General features: G+C 44.3%; 1 protein-coding gene across 2 annotated transcripts in view; it reads left to right on the top strand.

The window, feature by feature from the left end:
- LYRM9 (LYR motif containing 9) overlaps positions 1 to 21,715 on the top strand; it is an 80,689-nt gene that overhangs the window by 25,180 nt on the left and 33,794 nt on the right. Inside the window, exon 1 of one of the 2 annotated variants that reach the window (XM_077836823.1) lies at positions 48 to 133. The exons of the other annotated variant lie outside the window; for it this stretch is intronic. The gene's annotated coding sequence lies outside the window, so the exon portion shown is untranslated. Of the gene's footprint in view, positions 1 to 47; positions 134 to 21,715 lie in introns of those variants that run through there. 2 annotated transcript variants of the gene reach the window in all.

The raw sequence follows: 21,715 nt of genomic DNA, 5'->3' as shown, positions 1-21,715 counted from the left end.
TTAACAAAGTTAATTAACCATCTTAAATTTTCTTTTTCCTACAGCACTGATCTAAGGTGGATATCAAAGACCCTGAAATATCTTATCTACTGTTCAGAAGGGGGAACAAAAGAGTTCAAATGCTTGTTATAAGGTATCTTTCAAATGCCCTATGCTGCTGTCCTTGGGCCAGTTCTAGAATTGTTCAGTAGGGCCACAACTACTTTTACCTTGGTCTCTTATAAGTGTATGTTCTATTGTCTTAAATGAGACATCTACCCTTGTATGGCCGCATATGACCAGCTCTAAAGAGTTTCACACAGTACTTCAGATTTCTATTCTATTCAGGTTGTCACACCACAATGATAAGTGCAGTATATGAGTGCTTGATGACACCATGTTGTGTCCTTCACTGGAAGAATCAAATGAATAATCTTTCTACTTAAAAGATCATAGTGTGACATGATAAACTAGAAGTTTTCCCTGTGTTTTAGGTTCAATTTAAACTATAGAGGTCTTGTCAAACACAAATAATGCCCTCGTTTACTTATACCTTTACCACCTCATTGTACTCAATGGGGCCAGGTTCTGACCTAAGTTACATCAGTAAAACTCCAGATGAACTCCATTGATGTCAATTCCAGGTTTACATCAATGTAAATGAGATCAGAATTTTGCTGTGGGTTTTCAAGTGTCTATATCTTGCAAGAGAAGGCAGACTCGTTTGAAACACATTCTTCTCCTTGTTGTTCTTTTTAATAACTTCTGTCTTTTGAAAAAAATCTTAGAAGATTCTATTAAGTGCCTTGAGAGAAGGTTTGATCCAAAGCTCATGGAAGTCAATGGGAATCATTCCATCAGGTTCAGTAGGTTTTAGACTGGGCCCTGAGTGAAGAAGTTAGCATTGGAGTTACAGCGGCAGAGTGAGTCTGTTTTATTGATTTTTCACCAAACTGTGCAGCCAAATGTTGAATACAGGAAAGAACTTCTAATAAAGGGAAGAACCCTATTAATCAAACTGTCTGGGTTATTGCCTGCCTCGTAGAGCTGTAAAATGTCGGTACTGCACTTGGTTTATTAGGCTGTTTGTGCATCATTTGTTTTCACTTAAAACAGTGATTTTCAAGCTAAATCGCTTTCAGTTGCATGCAGCTCTCGTAGAGCCTATGTCCAAATATAAGGGTGAGAGTGATCTCAGGCAGGGCCAGTACAGTGCTGAGCTATAAGCGCTCCCTCTGCTGCTCATGCGCAAGGGTACTGAGCCCCCCTGCCAAGAGAGCACCAGTTCCCCAGCACTCCCTCCCTCCACAACTGCGATGGGGAACGAAAGACTAAGGGTATGTCTACACTATGGAATAAGGTCGAATTTATAGAAGTCGGTTTTTTAGAAATCGGTTTTATATATTCGAGTGTGTGTGTCCCCACAGAAAATGCTCTAAGTGCATTAAGTGCATTAACTCGGCGGAGTGCTTCCACAGTACCGGGCTAGAGTCGACTTCCGGAGCGGTGCACTGAGAGTAGCTATCCCACAGTTCCCACAGTCTCCACTGCCCATTGGAATTCTGGGTTGAGATCCCAATGCCTGATGGGGCTAAAACATTGTCGCGGGTGGTTCTGGGTACATATCATCAGGCCCCCGTTCCCTCCCTCCCTCCGTGAAAGCAAGGGCAGACAATCGTTTTGCGCCTTTTTTCCTGAGTTACCTGTGCAGACGCCATACCACAGCAAGCATGGAGCCCGCTCAAGTAACCGTCACCCTATGTCTCCTGGGTGCTGGCAGACACGGTACGGCATTGCTACACAGTAGCAGCAACCCATTGCCTTCTGGCAGCAGACAGTGCAATACGACTGGTAGCCGTCATCGTCATGTCCGAGGTGCTCCTGGCCATGTTGGCTGGGAGCGCCTGGGCAGACATGGGCACAGGGACTAAATTTGGAGTGACTTGACCAGGTCATTCTCTTTAGTCCTGCAGTCAGTCCTACTGAACCGTCTTATGGTGAGCAGGCAGGCAATACGGATTGCTAGCAGTCGTACTGTACCATCTTCTGCTGGGCAGGCAACAGATGAGGATGGCTAGCAGTCGTATTGTACCATCTTCTGCCGGGCAGGCAAGAGATGAGGATGGCTAGCAGTCGTACTGTACCATCTTCTGCCGAGCAACCATGAGATGTGGATGGCATGCAGTCCTTCTGCACCGTCTGCTGCCAACCAAAGATGTAAAAGATAGATGGAATCGATCAAAACAAGAAATAGACCAGATTTGTTTTGTACTCATTTGCCTCCTCCCCCGTCTAGGGGACTCATTACTCTAGGTCACACTGCAGTCACTCACAGGGAAGGTGCAGTGAGGTAAATCTAGCCATGTATCAATCAGAGGCCAGACTAACCTCCTTGTTCCAATAAGAACAATAACTTAGGTGCACCATTTCTTATTGGAACCTTCCGTGAAGTCCTGCCTGAAATACTACTTGATGTAAAGCCACCCCCTTTGTTGATTTTAGCTCCCTGAAGCCAACCCTGTAAGCCATGTTGTCAGTCGCCCCTCTCTCCGTCAGAGCAACGGCAGACAATTGTTCCGCGCCTTTTTTCTGTGCGGACGCCATACCAAGGCAAGCATGGAGGCCGCTCAGCTCACTTTGGCAATTAGGAGCACATTAAACACCACACGCATTATCCAGCAGTATATGCAGCACCAGAACCTGGCAAGCAATACCGGGCGAGGAGGCGACGTCAGCGTGGTCACGTGAGTGATCAGGACATGGACACAGATTTCTCTGAAAGCATGGGCCCTGCCAATGCATGCATCATGGTGCTAATGGGGCAGGTTCATGCTGTGGAATGCCGATTCTGGGCTCGGGAAACAAGCACAGACTGGTGGGACCGCATAGTATTGCAGGTCTGGGACGATTCCCAGTGGCTGCGAAACTTTCGCATGCGTAAGGGCACTTTCATGGAACTTTGTGACTTGCTTTCCCCTGCCCTGAAGCGCATGAATACCAAGATGAGAGCAGCCCTCACAGTTGAGAAGCGAGTGGCATAGTCCTGTGGAAGCTTGCAACGCCAGACAGCTACCAGTCAGTTGGGAATCAATTTGGAGTGGGCAAATCTACTGTTGGGGCTGCTGTGATGCAAGTAGCCCACACAATCAAAGATCTGCTGATATCAAGGGTAGTGACCCTGAGAAATGTGCAGGTCATAGTGGATGGCTTTGCTGCAATGGGATTCCCTAACTGTGGTGGGGCTATAGACGGAACCCATATCCCTATCTTGGCACTGGAGCACCAAGTCGCCGAGTACATAAACCACAAGGGGTACTTTTCAATAGTGCTGCAAGCTCTGGTGGATCACAAGGGACGTTTCACCAACATCAACGTGGGATGGCCGGGAAAGGTACATGATGCTCGCATCTTCAGGAACTCTGGTCTGTTTCAAAAGCTGCAGGAAGCGACTTTATTCCCAGACCAGAAAATAACTGTTGGGGATGTTGAAATGCCTATATGTATCCTTGGGGACCCAGCCTACCCCTTAATGCCATGGCTCATGAAGCCGTACACAGGCAGCCTGGACAGTAGTCAGGAGCTGTTCAACTACAGGCTGAGCAAGTGCAGAATGGTGGTAGAATGTGCATTTGGACGTTTAAAGGCGCGCTGGCGCAGTTTACTGACTCGCTTAGACCTCAGCGAAACCAATATTCCCACTGTTATTACTGCTTGCTGTGTGCTCCACAATATCTGTGAGAGTAAGGGGGAGACGTTGATGGCGGGATGGGAGGTTGAGGCAAATTGCCTGGCTGCTGGTTACACGCAGCCAGACACCAGGATGGTTAGAAGAGCACAGGAGGGCACGGTACGCATCAGAGAAGCTTTGAAAACCAGTTTCATGACTGGCCAGGCTACGGTGTGAAAGATCTGTTTGTTTCTCCTTGATGAAACCCCCCGTCCCTTGGTTCACTCTACTTCCCTGTAAGCTAACCACCCTCCCCTCCTCCCTTCGATCACCGCTTGCAGAGGTAATAAAATCATTGTTGCTTCACATTCATGCATTCTTTATTCATTCATCACACAAATAGGGGGATGACTACCAAGGTAGCCCAGGAGGGGTGGTGGAGGAGGGAAGGAAAATGCCACACAGCACTTTAAAAGTTTACAACTTTAAAATTTATTGAATGCCAGCCTTCTTTCTTTTGGGCAATCCTTTGTGGCGGAGTGGCTGGTTGGCCGATGGCCCCCCCACTGCATTCTTGGGCGTCTGGGTGTGGAGGCTATGGAACTTGGGGAGGAGGGCGGTTGGTTACACAGGGGCTGTAGTGGCAGTCTGTGCTCCAGCTGCCTTTGCTGCAGCTCAACCATACACTGGAGCATACTGGTTTGGTCCACCAGCAGCCTCAGCATTGAATCCTGCCTCCTCTTATCACGCTGCCGCCACATTTGAGCTTCAGCCCTGTCTTCAGCCCACCACTTACTCTCTTCAGCCCGCCACCTCTCCTCCCGGTCATTTTGTGCTTTCCTGCCCTCTGACATTATTTGCCTCCACGCATTCGTCTGTGCTCTGTCAGTGTGGGAGGACAGCATGAGCTCAGAGAACATTTCATCTCGAGTGCGTTTTTTTTTCTTTCTAATCTTCACTAGCCTCTGGGAAGGAGATGATCCTGTGATCATTGAAACACATGCAGCTGGTGGAGAAAAAAAAAGGGACAGCGGTATTTAAAAAGACACATTTTATAAAACAGTGACTACACTCTTTCAGGATAAACCTTGCTGTTAACATTACATACATAGCACATGTGCTTTCGTTACAAGGTCACATTTTGCCTCCCCCCACCGCGTGGCTACCCCCTCAACCCTTCCCCCTCCCCGTGGCTAACAGCAGGGAACATTTCTGTTTAGCCACAGGCAAACAGCCCAGCAGGAACGGGCTCCTCTGAGTGTCCCCTGAAGAAAAGCACTCTATTTCAACCAGGTGACCATGAATTATATCTCACTCTCCTGAGGATAACACAGAGAGATAAAGAACGGATGTTGTTTGAACGCCAGCAAACATACACTGCAATGCTTTGTTGTACAATGATTCCCGAGTACGTGTTACTGGCCTGGAGTGGTAAAGTGTCCTACCATGAAGGACGCAATAAGGCTGCCCTTCCCAGAAACCTTTTGCAAAGGCTTTGGGAGTACATCCAGGAGAGCTGCGAATGCCAGGGCAAAGTAATCCTTTCACATGCTTGCTTTTAAACCATGTATAGTATTTTAAAAGGTACACTCACCGGAGGTCCCTTCTCCACCTGCCGGGTCCAGAAAGCAGCCTTGGGTGGGTTCGGGGGATACTGGCTCCAGGTCCAGGGTAAGAAACAGTTCCTGGCTGTCGGGAAAACCGGTTTCTCCACTTGCTTGCTGTGAGCTATCTACAACCTCATCATCATCATCTTCTTCGTCCCCAAAACCTGCTTCCGTGTTGCCTCCATCTCCATTGAAGGAGTCAAACAACACGGCTGGGGTAGTGGTAGCTGAACCCCCTAAAATGGCATGCAGCTCATCACGGAAGCGGCATGTTTGGGGCTCTGACCTAAAGCGGCCGTTCGCCTCTCTGGTTTTCTGGTAGGCTTGCCTCAGCTCCTTAAGTTTCACGTGGCACTGCTTCGGGTCCCTGTTATGGCCTCTGTCCTTCATGCCCTGGGAGATTTTGACAAAGGTTTTGGCATTTCGAAAACTGGAACAGAGTTCTGATAGCACAGATTCCTCTCCCCAAACAGCGATCAGATCCCGTACCTCCTGTTCAGTCCATGCTGGAGCTCTTTTGCGATTCTGGGACTCCATCATGGTCACCTCTGCTGATGAGCTCTGCATGGTCACCTGCAGCTTGCCACGCTGGCCAAACAGGAAATGAGATTCAAAAGTTCGCGGTTCTTTTCCTGTCTACCTGGCCAGTGCATCTGAGTTGAGAGTGCTGTCCAGAGCGGTCACAATGGAGCACTCTGGGATAGCTCCCGGAGGCCAATACCGTTGAATTGTGTCCACAGTACCCCAAATTCGAGCCGGCAAGGCCAATTTAAGCGCTAATCCACTTGTCAGGGGTGGAGTTAAGAATCCCACCAGCTGCTTTCTATAGAGCAGGGTAAGGAACTACTAGGTTGTCGTGTCCCAAAGTGGACTCATACTTTTCCCAGCACATGAAAGGGCTAAATTCTACTGCCAGATACACAAGTGTGGCTCCCATGGAAATCAGTAAAAGCACTGCAGTCTTCTGAAGGCTACAGTTTTGCCACAGCTCTTTATAATGTTTCAGATATATTCTGAAAAGCATAGCATCAGGAAAGTTTGAAAGGCTCAATTCCATTGAGTGTTTCAGGATTACTCCCTATTTAAATCTTAAGGTAGTGTGGTATATTAAAATGCATTGTTCTGAGTGGATTACTGAAAGCACCTATTCATCTCAAGGCCATGAATTCACATGTAATGTGACTAGTTAAGCAAGGGTGAAAGATCATATGCTGATGAATTTGTGCTTTCCTCCTACATAGGCTTATATGGACTGCTTTATTGATGGCACTTTGAGTACTGAGATGAGGAAGGGGAGATAATGAACAATTGATTCTTCTCTGCAGGTCTCTGTTGCTTACTGTTGGACTTGGACAAACCTAATCTGTGAGGATAATTAAAGTTCCCTCACTCTGATTGCTGTAAGTGGAGTAGGCCTTGTCTACACTTAAAAATTAAATCGACCTAGCTACATTGCTCTGAGCTGTGGAAAATTTACACTCCCTATGCAATGTAGTCAGGTTGACTTAACCCCCTGTGTAGTTGTGGCTAGGTCGATGGCAGAATTCTTCTGGGGAAGAAGAGACGGATCAACTATATTGATGGAAAAACCCCTGTAGCTGGTGTAGGACGTGTCTATACTATGCTGTGCTGCTGTAGTGTAGACCTGTCCTTGGTTTCATGAAACTTATTAGGAGCCTATTTGCCCTATACAGGGAGAAAAGTGAAACTGCCAAAGCACAAGCAACTGGCAAAAATGATAAAGCGAGCGCCAATTTGTTATCTAACTGCACATGTTGTGAGTGATTCCTTAACGGCATTTTGTAGCCAGAGAAAAAACCCAGCCCTGTTGACAAATTGAATAGCACAGTTCTAATTGTGAATTGTCAGTAAAGATAGCAAATGTAACAATATTTTGAAGGATACTTTCATCAGGATTGCAGACGGATTATTTATCTCAGCATGGTAGATGGCTTCTGCTGTTGTTACGTGTATTGCATTTAGTTCAGAACAGCTACTAGCATTCCACTGTCAGTTACAGTTAGACAGAAGTGTCACCTGACATAAGAATATCATTAATAAATATTTAGCCTTGTTCTGTCTCAGAAATGCCTCTTGCAGGATTTCAAATAACCAGGACATGAGCATGCAATTGTAGGATTTGCAATTTTGCTAGAGCCTTAAACAGCCAGAATGTTTTCAGGTGCACTTCACCCCGACGAGCTGAAGTGCCTACAGATACAAAACACATCCTGTCCACCTAAAGGAAGGTATCATTACCGTCAGAGTCGAACATACCAACAGGTGCAATTTGTTCTGCTGGTGACTGATCAACTCTCAGGAATACTAAGCATGGGGAATACTCTGGGCCTGTGCAAAAAAGAACAAACAAACTAAACGTGTGCTTTAAGTCAGATCTCTGGAGATGTGTACCTGCTCAAACAAGTGTGTACTTCCAAATATCATAGGAGGTTATTTAGTATGGTAGTCATAATGGGTATACCCCATAGCTGGGGTTATCATCATCATTACCTTGCACATCTTTGCCATCAGGCAGGTACTAAATTTGTCCTTATTATGTTGCCTTAGGACCTGATCCGAAGCTCACTGAACTCAATGGAAAGACTCCCATTGACTTGACTCCTACTCATCTTTCTGCACAAATCAACTGTGAATGTTTTAGGGTGTCTCAGAATGGTGGGGGGTATTTATTATGAATTTACAGGCTTTTCTAGGGCACATTTATCCTCACACCACCTCTGTGAAGCAAGGGCATATCTCCAAGTGACTTGCCTAAGTCACAAAGAAAGTCTATGGCAGAGCTGAGAATGAAACTGACATGCCGATTCAGTGCCTTAACCATAAGACCTCCCTTCTTCTTGAGAAGCCCTGGCACTCCTAATTTTGAAGGGTGATTGAAATCCCCCATTAACGTTAATCACACAGCAAGCTAAAGGCTTGATTCTGCAAACACCACCAAGCACAGTGCTTACTATTGTGAAACCAAAGGGATTGCTCCAAGCAGTCAATGCTCTGCTAGGTAGTGATTGCTTCCAAAATTGGGCCGTGAATTGACTTTTACACATCTGGAATACTGTTTCGCTCAAATTGTGCACTCGTATAAATAATTGGCCAAATTCGACACTGATTTACTCCCACTAACAGCAGTGAGGCTGCAGGGTCGTTCCGCACAGAATTTGCCTGAATGAGCTTAGCTGCATTGATGAGAGACCACAAGAGACTTCTTCTATCGACTCCTTTTCTAATACTAATAATACTCCTGCTAATGACATGTCCTGTATTCCTACAGGCGTTGCTATCAATGGTGAATATTCTTGTAATCAACTGCGGTAAAAAACACTCAAAATTAAGAGTGTCCCCAAAAGCCATAGAAACCATGTGCTGGCTTCCCTCACAAAGAAGTTATGGAAAGTTGTACAGCTGACACGTGCACCTGGCTGACATATTCAGCAGGATATTTGGCTTGGATGCTGAACCACTTTTGCCAAAAGTACCTCTCTCACTGCGCTGGTTAGGGATAGAGACTTCATTATATTCCTTCTTTCCTCCCCTAGTGAAAAACAAACTGATTCACCAGTGCCAGACCCTTGCCAGAATGGAAGCTATTTGGGGACTTTGATCATTAATCAAGCTCTGATCATTCAGCAAAACGTTGATAATGAACAAAGGGTTCGTTAAGGTTTATTTCTTTAACTCTGGTGGCAGACACCATTTGGTGCCATTTTGATTTGCTTGGATGGTAATCTGGCCCATAAAGCTGAAGCGTGATGTGCAAACTGCTTCTCTGGCAGGCCCGCACTCATGCCATCTGTGTTAGGATAGAACTGAGCCTGCTCAGAAGGTGGTCTGCCAATTTTAAACAGGGCATGGGTGCCAGCCACAGATGGATTTGAAAGGATAGCCTCAAGAAGACAGAAATTGATACTTCTGCAGAAAGAAGATTCTCTTGTTGGCAAGAAGCTTCACTTTAAGGCATATCTCATCTGCTGGGTCTTGTGGGAATTGGAACATCAATGAATGCTCTCCTCCTCTCTCTCCTTTTACCAGCCTGCCATCCCATCGTGGGAATGCTGTACATGGATTAAGTAATCTAAAGGCATTTTTTAAACCAGTGGCAATCACAGCCCTTCATAAATGTTCTCTCTCTCTTCCAAAGGTGAACATCTCTGAAGTGAAAACTGCACCCCTCAGAAGTATCATAGTATTGTGTGTGTCTAGGATGTGAGCTCTGTCACCCCGGGACTTCACTAATTTTGAAAAAGGCTCAGGAAGAAGCATGCTTCAAAAATTCTTGCCTTTTTTTCAACCTGTGTAATCAAAATTACCATCTCAGTTGATGCTTGGGCATCTAGACTACTCCACTAAGCAGAAGAGACAGAAGGTGCACACATTATCCCAGTGCCTCCTGAGGATAAATCGTGGACCTTTCTTCATTGTGTCCAGAGATGCACCACCATAAATATACATCATACATTTCCTCATACTGCATGGTTTAGATCTCCACCATAATGGAATACAGTGGGACCCACCTGTAGGACCTGATCCTGCCAACCTCGCCCTATTGGATCAAAAGCCCTGGCTTTACTGTACAGCAGGATGGGGCATCAAACATTATGACAGGAAAACGTTCGGTAAGTTTGACGCTCGATGAGCCGGTCTTCTCATGCTGAACTAAAAAGTGTCTTGACACAATATGTGACTCAAGGAAGTAAGTAAAAGTGATTTTGACTCGCTAACTGTACACTCTGTGAAAGAGTATTTCCATATAGATTGCTTTAAATTTACCTTGTAATTAGCTTGGTTGAGTGACCACATTCTTACATTAAGGATATATAAAAGGGAAGCATTGATCAATTTTCACTAACTTCCCCTTCATAATCTTAAACACCTCAATTGAGTCCCCTCTAAGCTGCCTCCTTTCCAGTCTAAAGGAGGCCGGATTTTGCACACTCTCATCTACGCTCTTTAATTACTGCTCTTGAGAGAGTTTCTGCCAATGCACGGTGTTATTTTGTCGTGTCACATTGAATTGCATCAGCCTTATTTTTAGGAACGAGAAGAGGGGGAGGCAGAAACAGGATGTGGGCTACAAATGGAACCAGAGGGTTTTCTTAAGGACAGTCTGAAAATAGACAAGAAAGGTAGCAATGCTGTTTCAGGCAATAATCCATGAAAGGAAAAAGTCAAGTCAATGGAAAGTAGGGCTGGGTGTGTGGGGAGAAGGGAAGTGAGGTAGAGGAGTGAGCAGGTGTCAGGGGAAAAGTTGATCAGCTTGATTCTCATTTACACTGCCAGAAAGATATAAAGTGGCTCTAGCGTAAATGAGAATCAGCTGTAATGAATTCCAGGTACTGAAGGGGGCTTGATGTGCAAGTCCTAAAATTTTACATGTGGAGGCTTTGTAGGAACAGACCCAAGAGTCATATGGCAGAATTTACCATAATGGATAATTTGGCCTATTAGCTGACATGTCCTCTGTGATGAATTGTCATGGTCATGATGGTCAATAGGATCTTTTCCATCTCTAAGCTATGATCTTAAGGATAAATTTGGCACTGCTGCAAGCAGTCCCAGCTTCATTGACTTCAGTGGACTTCTGCCTGCTTACACCATGGTTGTGTTTATCTCCTAAGGTTGGAATGATTTGCTCTTGCATCATATGGCTCTGGGTACCAGCCCCACCTGCAGGGTCCGTATTGCCTTCCAGGGCAGTTCCATGTGCAGGAAGCACATGTTTGGTCTTTCTTGTTTACCTTATGCTGTTTGTACCATTTCAGGCAGAAGCTGGGAGTTTATTAGACTTTGAAAAACCAAAGAAAATGAAAGTTTAAGAAAAGGAGAAGGGGGAAGAAAAATATTTACTAAAATAAAGAGAAGGAATGGGAAAAAGAAAACAGGGACGGTACTTTACAGAAGGGTAATGATTCTTTGCAACTTTCCACTCTGGTTTTCAATTGACCTTCGACTAGACCCCTTCTGTAAGCTTCCCTCTCTTTCCCATTCCTTCTCCTTATTTTAGCAGACTTTCCCCCCTTCTCCCTTCTCCTTAAAGTATTAAGTGCTAATAAGGGGGTAAGCCCGCGGCGTGCCAATATCACATAACGTTTGCACCCTCGAAGTGCTTCAGAAATATTAAACCTTTCAAAACTCCTGTGAAGCAGTTGGGTGATATAACAGATGGCTGGGTCTAGTCTCTCATCGCAATAACATCACTGTAAATTTGGAGTTAACTCCATTGCAGTTACAAAATTACTAGCACCACCGCCCAGACCTCCGCTACTGTATATCACTATAAAACCCCAGATGTTAATAGAGCTCTTCTGATTTACACCAACTGAGAGTCTGGCCCAGTGACTTTAATAAAGCCTTTACACTGGTGTAACTGAGTTAGTTAGTTTCATGAGAGACTGAGGCAGAAAGCAGAAGTGCTCTCAACTCAAATATCAGAACCAGTCAGAAGTAGTTTTGCGAGCCACCTACCTCAAGTCAGTGTTCGGCAAAAGACTTTAAAGCAGTCAGATAATAAAAACATTTTTATTTCATTGTGCGGTAGAAATGTAAAAGTGACTTTGACAGAGAGACTGTAGTGGGGAGAGTTCTCATTTAAATATGCTTTAAAGAAATGGCACAATGACATTGTCACAGTGACAAAGTCAATATTATGCTTCTTGTTTGCAGAGCTAGGTGTGAAATAAGGCATCTTGTAGTAAACACATTAGACTGTCTGCTGGGAGACTCAGCTGATGTGCTCTGATCTTTTAAATTTCGTGCTAGATCAGGCTCCCTGGCACCACATTTATTTATTTATTTAAAAAACCACACCCTGCAGAGAAAATGGAGATTTAGTGGAGACAGAAATAGAAAGCCACATTGCAATCTAGTTGACACTGCTATAATTTGGAATAACTCAATTGAAATTAATAGAATTGTTTGAGATTTACACCCATGCAAACAAAAATAAGAATCTGGCCCATCAACCTTACTTTTTTCCCATGTCTTTTTGTTCTGTGTTTGTACAGCTCCTAGCATAATGAGATCCTGGTCTACAACTAGGCCTCCTGCGGGTCACCCCAGTACAAATAACAGACTATAATTGAGAACTGTAGTAAAAGGTTTAGAGGCAGCAGTGGTATAAGAGAGTGAAAGGAAGACTGATAAAGTGATAAGGAAGGTTGGAAGCAGGCTGGGCATCTTGCAGTACCTGGGTTTCTTGCATTATGTCTGCCCTTATTACTGTACCTGTTCTGTAGATAAAGACTTCATACGGTAGGGTTGTTAACTGGGTGAGAGAAGATCAGAATAGAAATTAGAAGGAAGACAGGAAAGCTTTGAAGGTGATGTTCTCACCTTGCTTTGAACAGTCTACATTGAATGTAGGCCAAATGGAGATCTGGATTTCTTGATAATGGAAGAGTGTGACTCACTGGCCTGTGCTCCAGTGGCTGGATGTTCTGCAGCAGCAGGCTTTTTGTTTTTCCCTGACAGCCTCTCCAGCCCTCTGGGGATCTGCTTCTTCTCACGACTCAGCCCTCTGAGTCTACAAAGTCCCTCCCTTTCCAGGGTAAACCAGTAGTCCAACAAACAATAGTCCACTGACCTCACCTTAGGCCTTCAGTCCAACTCCAGACTGCATGGTATCAGGGGTTTCAATAGTCCATACCGCATGAGTCTCGAGGTTTCCATCCCACCTTCCTCAGGGGGCTGCTAGGGGAATTCCTCTCCTCTGGGTTTCAGTTTAGGGTCCCTTAAATAAGCAGTCAAGGCCTGGCTATGCCGACCCCTTGCTGCCTCCCTAACACAACCTCTCTTACGCCTCTTCCCGGGCTCACTATGTATCAGCATGGCTCTCTCTAAACCACTTCTCCAGGCTCACCACAGAGCTTCTTTGCACTTTTGCCATCCAGCTGGTTCTGTTGAAGGTGCGTTTTCTCCCCTCCCCTGACCCTGCAGGCATCTTCCTCTCTGCCAGCTGAGAACCCTGGGCACACTTCCTTCTCCCAGCATTCCTTCACCAACCATTGCCTGGTTCTCTCAGCTGCAGGCTACCTTCCTTGAAACAGGTTCTGTCTGTCAGCGGGACAACTCAGCGACCTGGCTCCAGCCAGGCTCCTCTCCCTGAGTGAACCAGAGATCTGCTGCCCTTTCCTAATCAATTCCTAACTGAGCCAGGTTCATCCCTTTGTTAACTCCTCCTTCTATTGCAAGAGTAGTGGGGCAGGGTTGTTTGAGCCCACAGGCTGTCATTAACCCCTTCTGGCCCAGTGTGAGGTTGGTACACCTGTGACAGTAACACAAATAAGGGATTATTGACCATGGGGGACAATCTTTCATTACTGCAGCAATGATCAAATTCCAACTCAGGAACAATACCAAAAGCCAGTACTATCTTCATGCTCTTTGCTCGCCTAGGAAAAATAAGTTGGTCAGTCCCTAGTGGGCAAGTGTCCACATCACAAAAGCCATTACCATAAACTGGCAAGTCTCAATAGAGCAGCCAAGAACAGAATAGGCTGTGGAGACTTAACTCTCCCCCGGGGTTCAGTCCCTGTGGGTCACGGTTGAGTCACATTGGAGGGACAGCCTGGGAGAAGTTTCCAGCCACTGCCTGTGGATAGATGAGAGACCTCAGCAATCCATCACATTTCATGAGTGCTAATTGCACTCTCTTTTGGTTTTTGAGTAATTTCCCCTCCCCCCGCCCCGCATAATCATTTTAAAAATTAGTCTCAAGGAGAGTTCACTTGGTTGTTCAGAAAATATATTAGCACTTTCCCTACGGAAAACAGACTTTTATTTTGCCCCCCTCAGAACTTGTCAGGAAATGATCTATTGAAATCAAATGCATAAATTATACATGTCCTAGAACTTGCTTTGGAATGATGAGTCTGATAGGAGGCTGATGGAAATTAACATGAGCTCTGAAAGATCAATTCTGTTTTAGAATCAGCAGAACTCTTGATGCAGATATGATCTGTAGGCGTACAGCAGCACCTACTTATCAAATTAGAAAAATCCCATTATTTCATACAGCCGAGTGCTTGGAGTCTTTCCTCTGAAATAACTGATGATGTTTTAGGTAATATTTTTATTCTTGTCACCAAGGATAATAAAAATGCAATAGAAGTTTGAAAGCGCATATATTTATTGGGTTATGACAGATGTAAATCAAACACTGCATTTCAAACCGCAGCTAGGCAGAATAAGAGACCCCACCATTCACAGTTAAATATTAACAACCCCTCAGGGCCGTAAAATATTCAATATATTGATGCCATTATCTAAACTCTGCTTTAATTTGTAAACTTTCGTTATACAGAAGCAAAACCACCACCCTGGTGCTAAATCCATCCATCCAATGCAGATAGATAGTAACACGACAATGGCTTTACACACAGAATTGCGGTACTGGAGTGCGTGTGTATGTCCATGTGCATGGTGAATGGGCTCACAGATGAGATAAGGAACGTACTATTGGCAGTTAAGTCTTTTAACTCAGGTAGTAAAGACCCATGTCTTTGGACTTGGTCCATATTGCCGGATCCTATCTTTTATGAATTTAGCTAGTAATTGTGCCTGCTGTCTGCGGCACTTGGAGGCATTACAAATGGAGCAACGCTATTAATAACTATAAGTGCGTACCTTTGTGTAGTGGGATGAGAAGAGAACAACACTTTTCCAGCATTGGTCAGAATTTTTCATCTCTTTTTTTTAGTCCATTTCCCAGCGCTTTGTTTTAACAAACACAAACACATGCCATTTGATTTCTGTTCCCTGGTTTTTCTGATTCATGACGGAGAATTAAAAAACCAACCAAACAAAAAAACCCAAACAAACAACTTATGAATTTCCAATGCATTGCATATTTTAACAGCAAAAAATTAAAGCCTGGGTACCTTTCCAGAACAAATCATAGAAATTTTCTGTTTGGTTCAGTGCATGATTTTTGTTATTAATTTTTTTTTTTTTTTTACTGAATCTGTCTAAAAAATAGAAATCAAATGAAGAGATTCCATAAACATTCTCCAGGTTGCCTGTCTAGTCACAAAAAAACATTGTAACAAAAGCATGTTCTTAATTAAGGTCTTTGTCTCCTGAAAAAGCATTGTGGTGCTCTTTAAAATGTATTATTAAATCTATATTGTTCAGATAATAAGACGGGGAAAGACACTTCTACTGAGAGCTGTGTCGAATTCATCAAGGCTTGTTTTAATTCTAGTTCACTTGCTGCATTTTGCAGCTATTTGTCTGGGTACTGGGGTAATTTGGAGGATTGAGTGAAGCCAGATGACTGTAATAAACTCGTTTTATGTATTTATGACTCATTTTGGCAAAAAGAGACACTATTTATGGAGTATTTCGTATTGTTAAGACTTCTGTTCCTCCTGTCTCTCAAACTTTCTCTGGGCTACTGTCTTTGCTCCGTCACCAATAATTACATCAAATTAATTCAGCATAATTTAGTTAATTATTAGCACTGGAGGTTAGCAACATGACTTCCATTGAACTGAAGCTTTTATCCCCCTTTCCCTTAGGTTTTACAAAATGTAAACAAATCTGAATCACGGATAAAAATTAGGGCTGGTCCCTTTCCATCAAGAGCTTTTGCCAGTGTGAAGAACTGTCCTGACACATTCATTCACTCAGACAGGTGCTGATAAACGCGCTGTCTGCTGCAGGCAGGAGAAAAAAATCCCCGGGCTTTGTGTCAACACCCAGGCAGTTCAGGAGACAGATGAAAATATATTTAAAACACCACAAGAACGGATCAATCAAAAATAGGACAGAGAGAAGTACTAAAAAACCCAACCATTTAGACATATACTGAATATTGGATCTGGCTTGGCAAACACATTGCATGAGCACTTAACGTACAAATTCCAGAGAAGGAGAGGGGACAGTTCTTTGATTTAGGGCTGTGGCTCTGCATTGCCATAGAGGAGGCAAGAAATAGCATGATTCAGCGGATAGGGCAGTGGTCTGGGAATCACCACTGATTCCCAGGTGCTATTCCTGGCTCTGCCCTTGACCGGTTGTGTGACCTTGGGCACATCACTTCATCTCTCTGTGCCTCAGTTTCCTCTTCTGCCTGGCTTGTCTTTTTCGATTGTCTGCTGTTTGGAGCTGACACTGTCTTTTGCCATGTGTATGTGCAGTGTCTAGTACAACGAGGTCCTGATGCCAACTGGGATCTCAAGGTTTTACTGTAATATTGATAACAGCGATAGGACTTAAAATCTACATAATTTGTTCCTCAATGCACTGTACACTCTTTTTAAAGGCTAGAGTGTGCCTATCCTTGGGAGCTCTGTGGCAGGGGAGAGAAAGGAGCCATTCTTTCTATCCTTCCCACTAGCACTGTGTGTGTGTGTGTGTGTGTGTGTATTTTTCATTGAACAAGTTCCAGTCCTACCCAAGACTGGGCTCACAATTTGGCCCCGAACCCTCCCCCTAGCATGGACCATATAACCGGGCACTGGGCAAGGGTCTGGTCTGGGCCCACTTCAGCAATCCAGGCTGGGCTCAAGCACCTTGTGTTACACAACATCAGTTTATGAGTTCCTTGCCCAGAGGCTATTGACCTGGAAGTGGAGAAAAAGTAAAGGAGGAGAGACTGCAAAGGAGAGCCTCAGGGTTCCAGCAGGATTGTAAAGTCCCCCCAGAAAAAATATAATCAGAGTTGGACCCCAAACCTATACCTTTGCCAGCTCCAAATCCAAATGCACAGAACTTAAAACCCATCTCTCTGTAATGGATAAAACCAAACTTCTGGCTCCACACTCCCCGAACTTGAAGGTCAAAATCCAGATCTGAGATCAACCTTCTCCAAAGTTCAGGGTGCTGGGGTTTGGTCCATTCTAGCGACAGCTCTGAGTTTGGGAACTCAGATCCAGGGTTTTGGCTTGGGCCCATCTCTGAGAATTATAAAAAATGAAAGATGGCTTCCCATCCCCTCGAGATGGCTCAGCTAGTGCTGTATATGAAAGGATGTTCAAGGCAGTCAGCGCACTGTGACCAGAATCAGTCCAAAGCAAGTGCTGAGCTTCCAGATCTCGTTGCCCTATAGTGCTCAAACGAGTCCCACAATACACCTTGAGGAATGGATTTAATGGGAATTTTAATCCTCCTCTGAATCCATCCTTCGGAGATGATAGCTGAGATTTTGGGGTCTCAGATTTTAGCACACAGTATACCAGCTCAGTCCTTTGCTGGACTTCATTGGGCCTTCTATGTGTGAGGGGACTATGCCCCAAACAGCAGCAAGACCATCCACGCCATCTAGAGTAACAGGAAAACGCCTTACTCCTCACTCACAAAGGTGTTACGCAGCAGCATTCTCACTGGTTCATTTGATAACATTATTAGACTTCTGCTGAAAACAAGCGGTGAGCTGTGATCAAGGACAGGAAAAGATGCTCCTTTGGGAGTAAGGATAATTCAGGAAACAACAAAAAAAAAACATTGACAGGAAAATGCATCATTGTGGAGTTAATCTAATCTTAAAACAGCCTGCAACCTCATTACAAAATCCTGAATCAAGAGCAGGATCTAGAGCTCAACGTAGGTGGCTGTCTCCTGTAATGTTCAGACCCAAGCAGCAAAATGATCTTGGGCAACTTCAATAAAAACAAACAAACATGTGAAAGATGGATTTGAATTACTGGAAAATTGTCCGTTGAAGGGAGGCAGCATGATCCAGCAGATAGGGCACCAGACTGGGCCTCAGGAGACCGGTGGTTTACTCCCGGCTGCTACTGACACATTGTCTGCCCCTGGGCAAGTCACGCAATCGCTTTGTGCCTCAGTTTCCCTTTCTGGAAAGTAGAGTGAATGATGCTTACCTTTATTTGATAAGTGCTTTGAGATCTATGGTTGAAAAGTACCAAGGATTATTTAACAACAGAGCACTTTTGAATACTGAGATTACTTGTGGAAGAAGATGGGACAATGACACCCTGTCTTGCTTTCTGAAAAATCATTACCCAATCTGGGGACAATTTCTGCTGTCAGTTACACCAGTGTAAAACTGGAGTGACTCCATGGCCATCATTCTGGCCCTTTAAGTACAAATGATGCAGGGCTAGAAGAGAATGAAATAACCGTTGTTTTGGAAAGCTGTAATGCATTGTTACCAATAATACGCATACTGTATCACTGCATAATGCAGTGCTATTTACTCATCATGGGCTGGTTATCATAATCTGATGTAAGCAGAAGAACACTGTGGTTCAATTGTAAGGACTGAGAAAAATTTCAGATCTTAAATAATGTGGGTTTTTTTAAAACGGTGCACGGCCCATCCTCTGATTTTTTTAATTAATACATCAAGCTGCCATGCTTTATTCCATGTTAATTTAAAACTAGGTGCTGAATTGAAAAAGAATGGCTCTCACAAAGATAGAAGTTCACGGCATCTGATTTGTATTCAAATCTGAAAGGTGCATCCCCAGTTCCACCCTCCTCATACAGTCGCCTGATGTAGAAGTGCTTTTGTGAAGCCTACAATGTTAGTACATAGGAGGGGATGCCAGGCAAAGGCCCCAATCCCACCTGGAAAAGAGTCTGATCTTGCAAGGAGCGGAATGCCTCTTGCAAGGAGCGGAATGCCTCCTGCAAGCTTCTGTGTGCCCTTAATTCCCCTGGCAGTCACTGGGAGTTGAGGCTTTTCTGCACCAGTCAGGGGCCTGCTCCCACTCCCACTGGACCAGATCCTAGTTAGCTGGTGTAAAAGGGAACAGCTCCATAGGAGTCAGTGGAACTACGCCCATCTACATTAGCTGAGGATCCAGCTGGTATCAGTGGGATTTTTGCCATTGATTTCAACTGGATTGTGATCAAGATGGCTATTTAGTGGACTGTTTCTTTCAGATTTTGCACAACTGTCTTCTAACAGCAGCCAGCTCCTCTTTTCATGTTGATTCCTGTATCTAACCCAAACCGAGCAGGAAGGATTCAGCTAGTGCAGGCAACAACTTGTATTTAATCATCTGTTTAAAGCATTTCAAGCAGCGTTTAGGCCTGGACTTTAAATACACTGCATTAACTGCCATCTGCTACCAGTACATCAGATCTGGCTTCCATTTCTTCTGTCGTCATACTGGGTCAAATACTGAAGCCCTTTACTCCATTTTTATCTTGTTCGTTCTAGAGCCAGGCTCTCTTTAATTAAATTCATTATGGAAGTCCATCAAGGTTTTCCTTACGTGCCTATAGCATACCCAAGAAAATTAAAAATTATGGTGATCTACAGCATCTATAGGAGAAAGGTTCTTGAGAGGGGGAACCACCTCCCTCCCCATCTAAAGCATGGAGGCCTTTTAAATCTCACAATCTCAGCTGATTTAGGCTCTGATCCTGACACTGACTCCACCTATCTGCATCTCTGTGCCTGCCCACTGAAGGCAGGAGGTTCCATGCAGATGTTCTCCTACATGGATCCAGTTGCAGGACTGGGGCCTTAGTTTATGAAAGGCTCTTGGCTGGCCAGACTTCCTTATTTCTTTCAAACAAATCCAATTTTAGCTAAGCTACAGAGAGACACCATCATGTTACTGAGAAATCCTGGGCTATGGCTTTAAGACAGCACACAGTGTTCCTGAGGCACGATGGGCATCTGTCCACGTGATTAACTGTTGGTATGGTAACAAACCCTGATTAGTGAACTGTGCAAGTTAAAATCCCTCTTAAGGCCAAAGACTTATATGTACGATAGTATTGCTTATAAGCATTTCCTCCATGAATAGGCATCCCCTTTGCTCAAGACAGAGTGGGCCAAATTCATCCCTAGTGTAACTCCACCACAACTAGATCTTACACCAGGGATGGTTTTGACTCAGTGTGATTATTGCTTGGATTGAGGGCACAGGACAAGGAGATGTTATGTTGCAGGTGGTGTGATGTGAGATGGTAAATTGCACTTGATGCTGCCATAAGGATTATGCAGATTGGGAAGGGGAATTACAAGGACGAACTATAGATACCAGGACATCATACAAGTAACATCAAGATTAGCCAAAGGATTATGTACATTTACTTAGGACTGAGAGGAACATATTGTGATAGTCTGTACCATTATGTCCATTCTTTTTACAAGACTATGATAAATTTTGTTCAAACTATGCCTTGTGAGGTATCATTAGAAAACTCATCATCTGCTGAACATTATTTTCCTGGTAAAATACGCGTCGCAACACTGAAAAATTATAAGATTCTACTCTGACATTGATGAAACATGTTCTAAGTTTAGAAAAGCAGGCACAGACCAGTTCCTCAGAGACAAAAGGCAAACAAATACCTCAGCCAGGTGTCAATATAATCAAATGGAGTATCACCTGGTTATGTGACCATTCTTTGGCAGGAAAAAGAGTGTGAGCAAGAAATGTACATCTTGGCAATGGAACAGCTGGAAGTTCCCTTCCAACAGACTTTCGGTCGCTTGAAACCCAGCTGGAGATGATTCTCAAAGAAGGGAAATGCTATAAGAAAAGGGAACACACTCCTTAGATCACCTCTCTCCTCACTTTCTTTCTGCCCATGACATCCACAACTCCTGAAGGATAAGAAAAGGAGTACTGGACTGGGGAAGGGGTCCTGACTAAAAGGCATCCATCCAGCCAACAAGACTGAAAAAGAACATGTGGTGAGAGAAGCCCTTTTGCTTTAAGTTCACTTAGCTTGTTAAGTCAGGCATTAGTTTGCATTTTACCTTTTATTTCCTTGTAACCAATTATGACTTTTATGCCTCATTACTTGTAATCACTTAAAATCTATCTTTCTGTAGTTAATAAACTTGTTTTATTGTTTTAGCTAAGCCAGTGTGCTTGGACTGACGTGTTTGGGGAAATCCATTTGAGATAACCAGGTTTGTGCATATCATTCTCTATTAACAAAATGAAGGATTTTATCTGAGCTTGTATTGTCCAGGAGGCTCCTGGGCAGTACAAGACGCACATTTCTGGGGAAAGTCTGGGATTGGGAATTGGCTGGTGTTGCTCTGCAGTATAATTCAAGGGGGCAAGCTGGCTGGCGGAAGCACTCCTCTATAGCTGGGGGTAATTTACATGCTGAAGACTGTGAGAAGGCCTGGAGTGGTTGCTCTGACAGCAAAGCCATGTAAAAGGCAGGTTGGAGAACTGAAGGGACACAGCTGTCCTGCAGACCAGATTGTACCCAGGGTAATGTCACACATACCACACTGGATCAAAGAAATGAGCAGTGGAAAGTCCCTGTTATACCATGAGATCCATTTCCTACCAGTGCAAGTACAGAGTCTTTCTCTAAAGGGTGTCAAAATGCTAAGGGGAAGGCACTGGGTTTATTAGCACTTTGGGCAAATAATTTCTCCACTCCCCTTAAGTCAAAGTGGGCCGTGATCTCTTTCTTACCTTTTCCCTGGAGTTCTCCCATCTCTTTCCCTTCCCTTCCCTAGGTGACTTCCCTACCCTTGGTCCTTCCATTCTATCTC

The sequence above is a fragment of the Eretmochelys imbricata genome, chromosome 17, assembly GCF_965152235.1.
Source record: "Eretmochelys imbricata isolate rEreImb1 chromosome 17, rEreImb1.hap1, whole genome shotgun sequence".
Taxonomy (NCBI): domain Eukaryota; kingdom Metazoa; phylum Chordata; order Testudines; family Cheloniidae; genus Eretmochelys; species Eretmochelys imbricata.
The sequence above is the reverse complement of the archived record's forward strand: the minus strand, read 5'-3'. Positions and strand labels throughout refer to the sequence as shown.